Source organism: Berghia stephanieae, chromosome 3 (genome assembly GCF_034508935.2).
Source record: "Berghia stephanieae isolate SIO BIC M18660-M18661 chromosome 3, UCSD_Bste_1.3, whole genome shotgun sequence".
Taxonomy (NCBI): domain Eukaryota; kingdom Metazoa; phylum Mollusca; class Gastropoda; order Nudibranchia; family Aeolidiidae; genus Berghia; species Berghia stephanieae.
In genome coordinates, this window is record NC_088362.1 from 83,979,591 (window position 1) to 83,987,090 (window position 7,500).

Below are 7,500 nucleotides of genomic sequence, written 5' to 3' on the forward strand. Positions count from 1 at the left end.
TCAGGAGGGGGTGGGGGCAATTGACACACGAAAATAGCTTTAAAGAATATTGGAAACCCAAGATACTTTCTATGTTAATGACTTCATTTATTACCAAGCAATGACTTTTTTTTTCTCTCTCTCTCTTCCTCTCTTCCAATAACGATTTCCAAAAATATAAATTCTTACGTCTTGGTGAAAAAAACACATACTTGATACAGTATCCTGATCGCCAAAATTATTTACAGTAAAATCGATTTTTTTTCACCGAAAACCGATCAATCAATCAATCGATTATTCTTGGCTAGAATCGATTATCTCACCTACCACTCTGATCTACTCCAACAAAACACCTTTAAACAAAAACTTTTAAAAAGGTAGAAAGTTTTGACCAGAACAATATTACTGCAAATATTGATCGGTTAAGATGGCCCACAATTTGTCAAAATTTCTCAAACCTGAGACATCAAAAGATGCCCCAGCTGTGAATAAGGAGTCATCTCAATTCCCTATATATAATTTAACCCCAAGAAGGGAATTTGTCCAAGGAAAGACTAGAATAACTCTGGATTTAGTCGCAAACCACGCTGTGAGTTTGGGTGATTTTATATTGTTTTTGTTGTTGTGTTGTTGGGGACGGGGGGGGGGGGGGGGTTGGGTATCTTTGTATGTTTTGTTTGTTTTTTTTTTTTTTGATTTTGGTTTTGAATTTTTATTTGTTTGTTGTTGTTCTTCTTTTTTTTTTTTTTTTTTTTTTTTTTTTTTTTTTTTTTTTTTTTTTTTTTTTTTTTTTTTTTTTGCATGTTTGTTTTTGTCTTGTTTTATGTGGGTTAATATTTTTTGTTATTGTTGTTGCTTTTTTTTTGTTTGTTTGTTTGTTTGTTTTGTCGGGTATCTTTGTATGTTTTGTTTTATTTTGTTTTTGCTTTTGAATTTTTATTTGTTTGTTGTTGTTTTTCTTTCTTGTCTTTTCTTGCATGTTTGTTTTTGTCTTGTTTTATGTGGGTTAATATTTTTTGTTATTGTTGCTGCTTTTTTGTTTGTTTGTTTGTTTGTTTTTGTTTTGTTTTTGTTTTTGGGGGGTTTTCTTGGGGGAGGGGTTGTTTTTTTTTTTTTTTTTTTTTTTTTTTTTGTTTTTTTTTTTTGTTTCTTTGTTTGCTTTTGTTTAATGTTTGCCTTTTTTATTTTGTTTTTGGGAGGGGGAGGTTGTTTATCCTTTCCTTTTATTTCTTTTTTTTCTTTTGATGGTAATACAATAATTTTACAACAACAAAAAAGTCGAATTTCTAATCATTTTATTTTCAAATTCCCTTTTGGACATGCCAATACTTTGACATGATACCAGACTGAGACGATGGGGCCTAATATTTAATTTGGTTTATCTCAAAAATACAGTTTTCAGGCCAAAATTTCTGAAATGTGTTTTGTCAGTAAATTATCCTGGCACCAGTGGTTGAAGATCATTTCGTTTATCTCCAAGCCTGTCTTCGTTCTAATCCTTGTGGCAAACGTTTGGAACAACAAAGATCGCCACTGTCTATGATCAAAAAGACAGTGGCCATTTTTCACCGCCAATGATAATGGCTTGACAAACACGCGCGTAATCGCCAATAACCCTGTCCTACCAACTGTTATGTTCTGTACTGTACTGTTTGTCGTTAGATTTTTGTCCGTTGTCTGGAACTTACAACCTGGAATTACTACAGTCACACCTCAATGAACAAAACACCTCTTGTTTCGGATCTATTTATTTGAATTATCGAATCATTCGGATTATCAAGCCATGTAAGATCTAAGACCAATCCCCCCAAAAGTACAAAATACTTAACACGGAACGTTTTGGACATGAAACTCTTCTTCAGCCTATCAAAAACGAATCCAGGCAGACGGGAAAGATGGTTTCTTCAGGTACAGTCAGGATAAGAGTTGGTGCCTTTCTCCAATTCCGTGCCATTTAGTGTCCGCCTGATTGTATTCTTGGCCAGTTTCCTCGGAGTGTGCCTTATCAATAGATTTATATAACAAGTTGTTCAACGATTGGTTTTGGTTTTTTACCCTCATCTTGCCAAAAAAAAAAATAAATAAAAAAAAAACAAGCAAACGAAATACAAAAACAAAAACAAAAAATCTCAAACCTAGGATTTTGATGAAGACTTTATTGAAGTTCCAAATTTGAGAGATTTTGGCAAGATGAGGGTTATTATAATAAATTGATATTTGAAATACGAGTTTGTTTGTTTGTTTGCTTGTTTGTTTGTTTTCTGGCCAACATTTTAAAATATGTGTCAGTGGGGAGGGGGAGGTGGCAACCGGGTTCAGAGACGGAAGAAAATGGCTTCTTTCCTTTCTAATAACGCGCATGATTATTACGCCAATAAGGAGAGTATAATAAATGCGCATTTTGTATTTTATATCTATTATCTGATGCAATGAGGAAGAAAAGTCGTGATATTAAACTCTCAACTCTCTTGGTTCCAAAATCCTTGGAAGTGTGTACGTAACCAGTCCTATAATGAATAGGTTACGTAAATGTGGTAGTATACGTAGCAAGATGTATAGATAGAATGGAGATGAAGTCACTCAGGTCTTTGATATTGTTTTTGTATCTTTGTATGTTTTGTTTTTTTTATTATTTTGATTTTGGTTTTGAATTTTTATTTGTTTGTTGTTGTTCTTCTTTCTTTTCTTTTTTTTTTTTTTTTTTTTTTTTTTTTTTTTGCATGTTTGTTTTTGTCTTGTTTTATGTGGGTTAATATTTTTTGTTATTGTTGTTGCTTTTTTTTTTTGTTTGTTTGTTTGTTTGTTTTGTCGGGTATCTTTGTATGTTTTGTTTTATTTTGTTTTTGCTTTTGAATTTTTATTTGTTTGTTGTTGTTTTCTTTCTTGTCTTTTCTTGCATGTTTGTTTTTGTCTTGTTTTATGTGGGTTAATATTTTTTGTTATTGTTGCTGCTTTTTTGTTTGTTTGTTTGTTTGTTTTTGTTTTGTTTTTGTTTTTGGGGGGTTTTCTTGGGGAGGGGTTGTTTTTTTTTTTTTTTTTGTTTTTTTTTTTTTTTTTTTTGTTTCTTTGTTTGCTTTTGTTTAATGTTTGCCTTTTTTATTTTGTTTTTGGGAGGGGGAGGTTGTTTATCCTTTCCTTTTATTTTTTTTTTTTTTCTTTTGATGGTAATACAATAATTTTACAACAACAAAAAAGTCGAATTTCTAATCATTTTATTTTCAAATTCCCTTTTGGACATGCCAATACTTTGACATGATACCAGACTGAGACGATGGGGCCTAATATTTAATTTGGTTTATCTCAAAAATACAGTTTTCAGGCCAAAATTTCTGAAATGTGTTTTGTCAGTAAATTATCCTGGCACCAGTGGTTGAAGATCATTTCGTTTATCTCCAAGCCTGTCTTCGTTCTAATCCTTGTGGCAAACGTTTGGAACAACAAAGATCGCCACTGTCTATGATCAAAAAGACAGTGGCCATTTTTCACCGCCAATGATAATGGCTTGACAAACACGCGCGTAATCGCCAATAACCCTGTCCTACCAACTGTTATGTTCTGTACTGTACTGTTTGTCGTTAGATTTTTGTCCGTTGTCTGGAACTTACAACCTGGAATTACTACAGTCACACCTCAATGAACAAAACACCTCTTGTTTCGGATCTATTTATTTGAATTATCGAATCATTCGGATTATCAAGCCATGTAAGATCTAAGACCAATCCCCCCAAAAGTACAAAATACTTAACACGGAACGTTTTGGACATGAAACTCTTCTTCAGCCTATCAAAAACGAATCCAGGCAGACGGAAAGATGGTTTCTTCAGGTACAGTCAGGATAAGAGTTGGTGCCTTTCTCCAATTCCGTGCCATTTAGTGTCCGCCTGATTGTATTCTTGGCCAGTTTCCTCGGAGTGTGCCTTATCAATAGATTTATATAACAAGTTGTTCAACGATTGGTTTTGGTTTTTTACCCTCATCTTGCCAAAAAAAAAATAAATAAAAAAAAAACAAGCAAACGAAATACAAAAACAAAAACAAAAAATCTCAAACCTAGGATTTTGATGAAGACTTTATTGAAGTTCCAAATTTGAGAGATTTTGGCAAGATGAGGGTTATTATAATAAATTGATATTTGAAATACGAGTTTGTTTGTTTGTTTGCTTGTTTGTTTGTTTTCTGGCCAACATTTTAAAATATGTGTCAGTGGGGGAGGAGGAGGTGGCAACCGGGTTCAGAGACGGAAGAAAATGGCTTCTTTCCTTTCTAATAACGCGCATGATTATTACGCCAATAAGGAGAGTATAATAAATGCGCATTTTGTATTTTATATCTATTATCTGATGCAATGAGGAAGAAAAGTCGTGATATTAAACTCTCAACTCTCTTGGTTCCAAAATCCTTGGAAGTGTGTACGTAACCAGTCCTATAATGAATAGGTTACGTAAATGTGGTAGTATACGTAGCAAGATGTATAGATAGAATGGAGATGAAGTCACTCAGGTCTTTGATATTGTTTTTTTTGCCATCCATATTTATGAGTCATTCTGACTAAACTGTAGCATTAACCAGACAATAAACGTTCAAGATTACACATAGTTTTGTGTGTTTGTCCGTTATATTTCCGGATTGCAATGTTTTGAGTTTCTTTGCCCAGCGCACAGCATCTATAGGCAGATTCTTAGGATTACGAGCTAGACGTAAAAGTGCGATGATGGATGATCTCTATTGCGACCAGCATATGTATAGACTAGAAAATAAGATACCATCACTCTGACTCTAGAAGATGAATTTCACAAGGTATGCATCCAGTGGTTTTAGTTTTTTGACATCACACTTTTCTTCCCCATTGTAGGTAACAACCATCTACATCGGATTCTTCCGGTACCTTGTTGGTGTTCTGCCATAAGTCTGTGATGGTGTCAGGCAAGTGAGTTTGTAATTCAAAATAGGCTATACAACTGTAAAGTGATTCAATAAGGAGTAAACACTTCTTCGTGTGTACCATAAAGCGTTTAATTGATGGTTCGAGCGTCACTAAGTATTAATCAATCAGAACATTTCCTGCCATTTAGCCCGTTTCGTCCCTTGACTATTTATTTCCAGTCAACTGGTAAACATTCCTTTATTCAATAGCTACCTTTGGTACATGCCAAACAGACAAAAAGGTGATTCCAACACCTTGTGAGTATTTATATCAATATTTTGACACGCTGATGAAAGAAATGCATCGCTATACCTGACGACACAATGCCTTTTTTTTTTTTCAAACGTCTGTCTTTAAAATGTGAGTGATGCTCAGGATCTGTTGGTTGTTTGTTTCGGGTAATATCAAGTACTTTAGGTGGCATTGACGGCGTCGTGAACGTATTTGCAGGTTTGATAATCTGCGCAATTATGGGTTCGTTTTTAACATTTTGTAATGGAGAATATTTCGCATTCATATGAAAGTATTTCTCCATTTCAACAATCAGACCACAACAATTTGGGTTATCAGACCTGCAAAAAAGTACACCTCGGTTCACGGTCTTCGTTGATATCAGAGCTAAAATAATACATGTTATTATAAATTTTCGAGTCAAAAATAAAACAACTGAAATGTATTCGACTAGCTTTTATAAGGTATACATACGATTGGCGTAATTTTCAAAAGTGCATGTACTGTATGTTGATTGAATAACCCGATACTCAACACTTTTAAATAATAGTAAAGAAGGCATCCACGCATATAGCTTGCCGGGCACGCAACAATAGGTCACGACGGAACCATCACAAGAAAATATCCTGGCTTTATGAACTAACATCTTATTTTATATCACGGCTCGGTTGTTCAGTGGTACAGTGTCTCGTCGTCATAAAAGTAAAGAAATGTTAAGGAAGTCAGTGGCTGGATGGGAGACACATCTTACGTTTTTCTTTTAAAGAGTGATGCAATAAAATGAAAAGGTCTTATTTGTTTTCTAATAAGTTCAATGGAAGTAGGGCATCTTAGATTTGATCTGTACAGGCTATATTTGAAGCGCTTTGATGACGTTTGTGAATATTGCGCCATATAAGTGTAGTTAAAGATCTGAATTGTGTGTATAAAACAGTGTCAGATACAAAAGCAAGAAATCAAAACAGAAAAAACCCATCCCATTCGAGAAAGACTGTTTTTCTTTCTTGATTTGTCTGGCACTGTTTCATACACACTTTTCAAGTCTTTATCTTACACCAGTGCCTGCTCCTTAATTTCTCAACTTGATAATAAACCCTGGAGTTAAGTTTAAATCAACCTATTTGTTTTGTTGTCATTTTATTCATAATTTAAAACTTCCCATAGATCTATAAACTTTTTTACTTGACAATGATTGACTTTCCAACCACATAAATATTTTATTGTTGTGTGAGGCATAGCCTGGTATTTCGATAGTTGTTTCCAGCCAAGTGTTGCACACCGTTGTTTTGGAGAGATTGCCACTACGAATTTGTCAACAGAGACAAGTATACAGGTGAGTCATTAGTCAAACTATTTTTATTTCCAGCCATAAACTGAACATTGTCGTTAATGTTTCAACTTGTAAAATATAAATAATATTATACGATACACACTGTAGGTTTTAATTGTGTTTGTGTGTGGGGCGGGGGTGGGGGGGGGGGGGGGCTGTGTGTGACTGATGAAAGCTTGTATGCTGCGAGTCGGGTAAATACTACCGATATTCAATTCACAACTGGGCTTGGAGAGTTGGTGCGAGTGAACTCAAAGTCGAAAGTGAATTTGAAGATGCAAAATAAGAAATTTTAGATTGTTTCTCTTTGTGAAACTGTATATTTTCTCAATTAAAAAAAAAAAAAAAAAAAAACAGAAAAAGTTAAACTCAAGTCTCTTTAATTTTGTCGTAAATTCTAAGATTAAGCATAGCCTTTGTTAAATATAATGAGTAGAAAAAGGCAGCAATCACATTTTGAAACATCACTCTTAAAGCCATATCCTAGCCTCCCTGCAAAAAGTCTAGAAAAAATGGAAATATGTTCAGATTCAACCACCATTGAAAAATCAAATGATAGTAAAACGGTGTCAACTTCCGATCAGTGCCTTGCAGTGAAGAGATGTGTGACCTTATAAGTCAACTAATCACTGCTTGATGACAAACCTTTTTTTTTTCCTTGCCTTTATTTATTCATTAATTTTTATTTAATTTTTTTGTGGGGGTGGGGGGGGGGGTGCAAAATTCCTCGCAAACGCAGATATACGAAAGTAAACGTTATCCGAATAATTCGATTCGTCCGTTCGTTCCAGTTCTAGGAAATCCCTGTGTAGATACAGTGTATAATGGTGGAGATTATTGATTATATATTTATTTTATACCAAGACGTTAGGGCTTTACCCAATCCCACTTTAAATGCTTTTAAAAAAATTCTTTGATCGTATTTCTTCACTCTCAAGATATGGAACCAGGATCTAAAATAACATTATAAATGCATTCTATCTAGATCTAGATAAGTGAACTGATAAGAATTTAACCAGTTAACTGCCGTACTCTT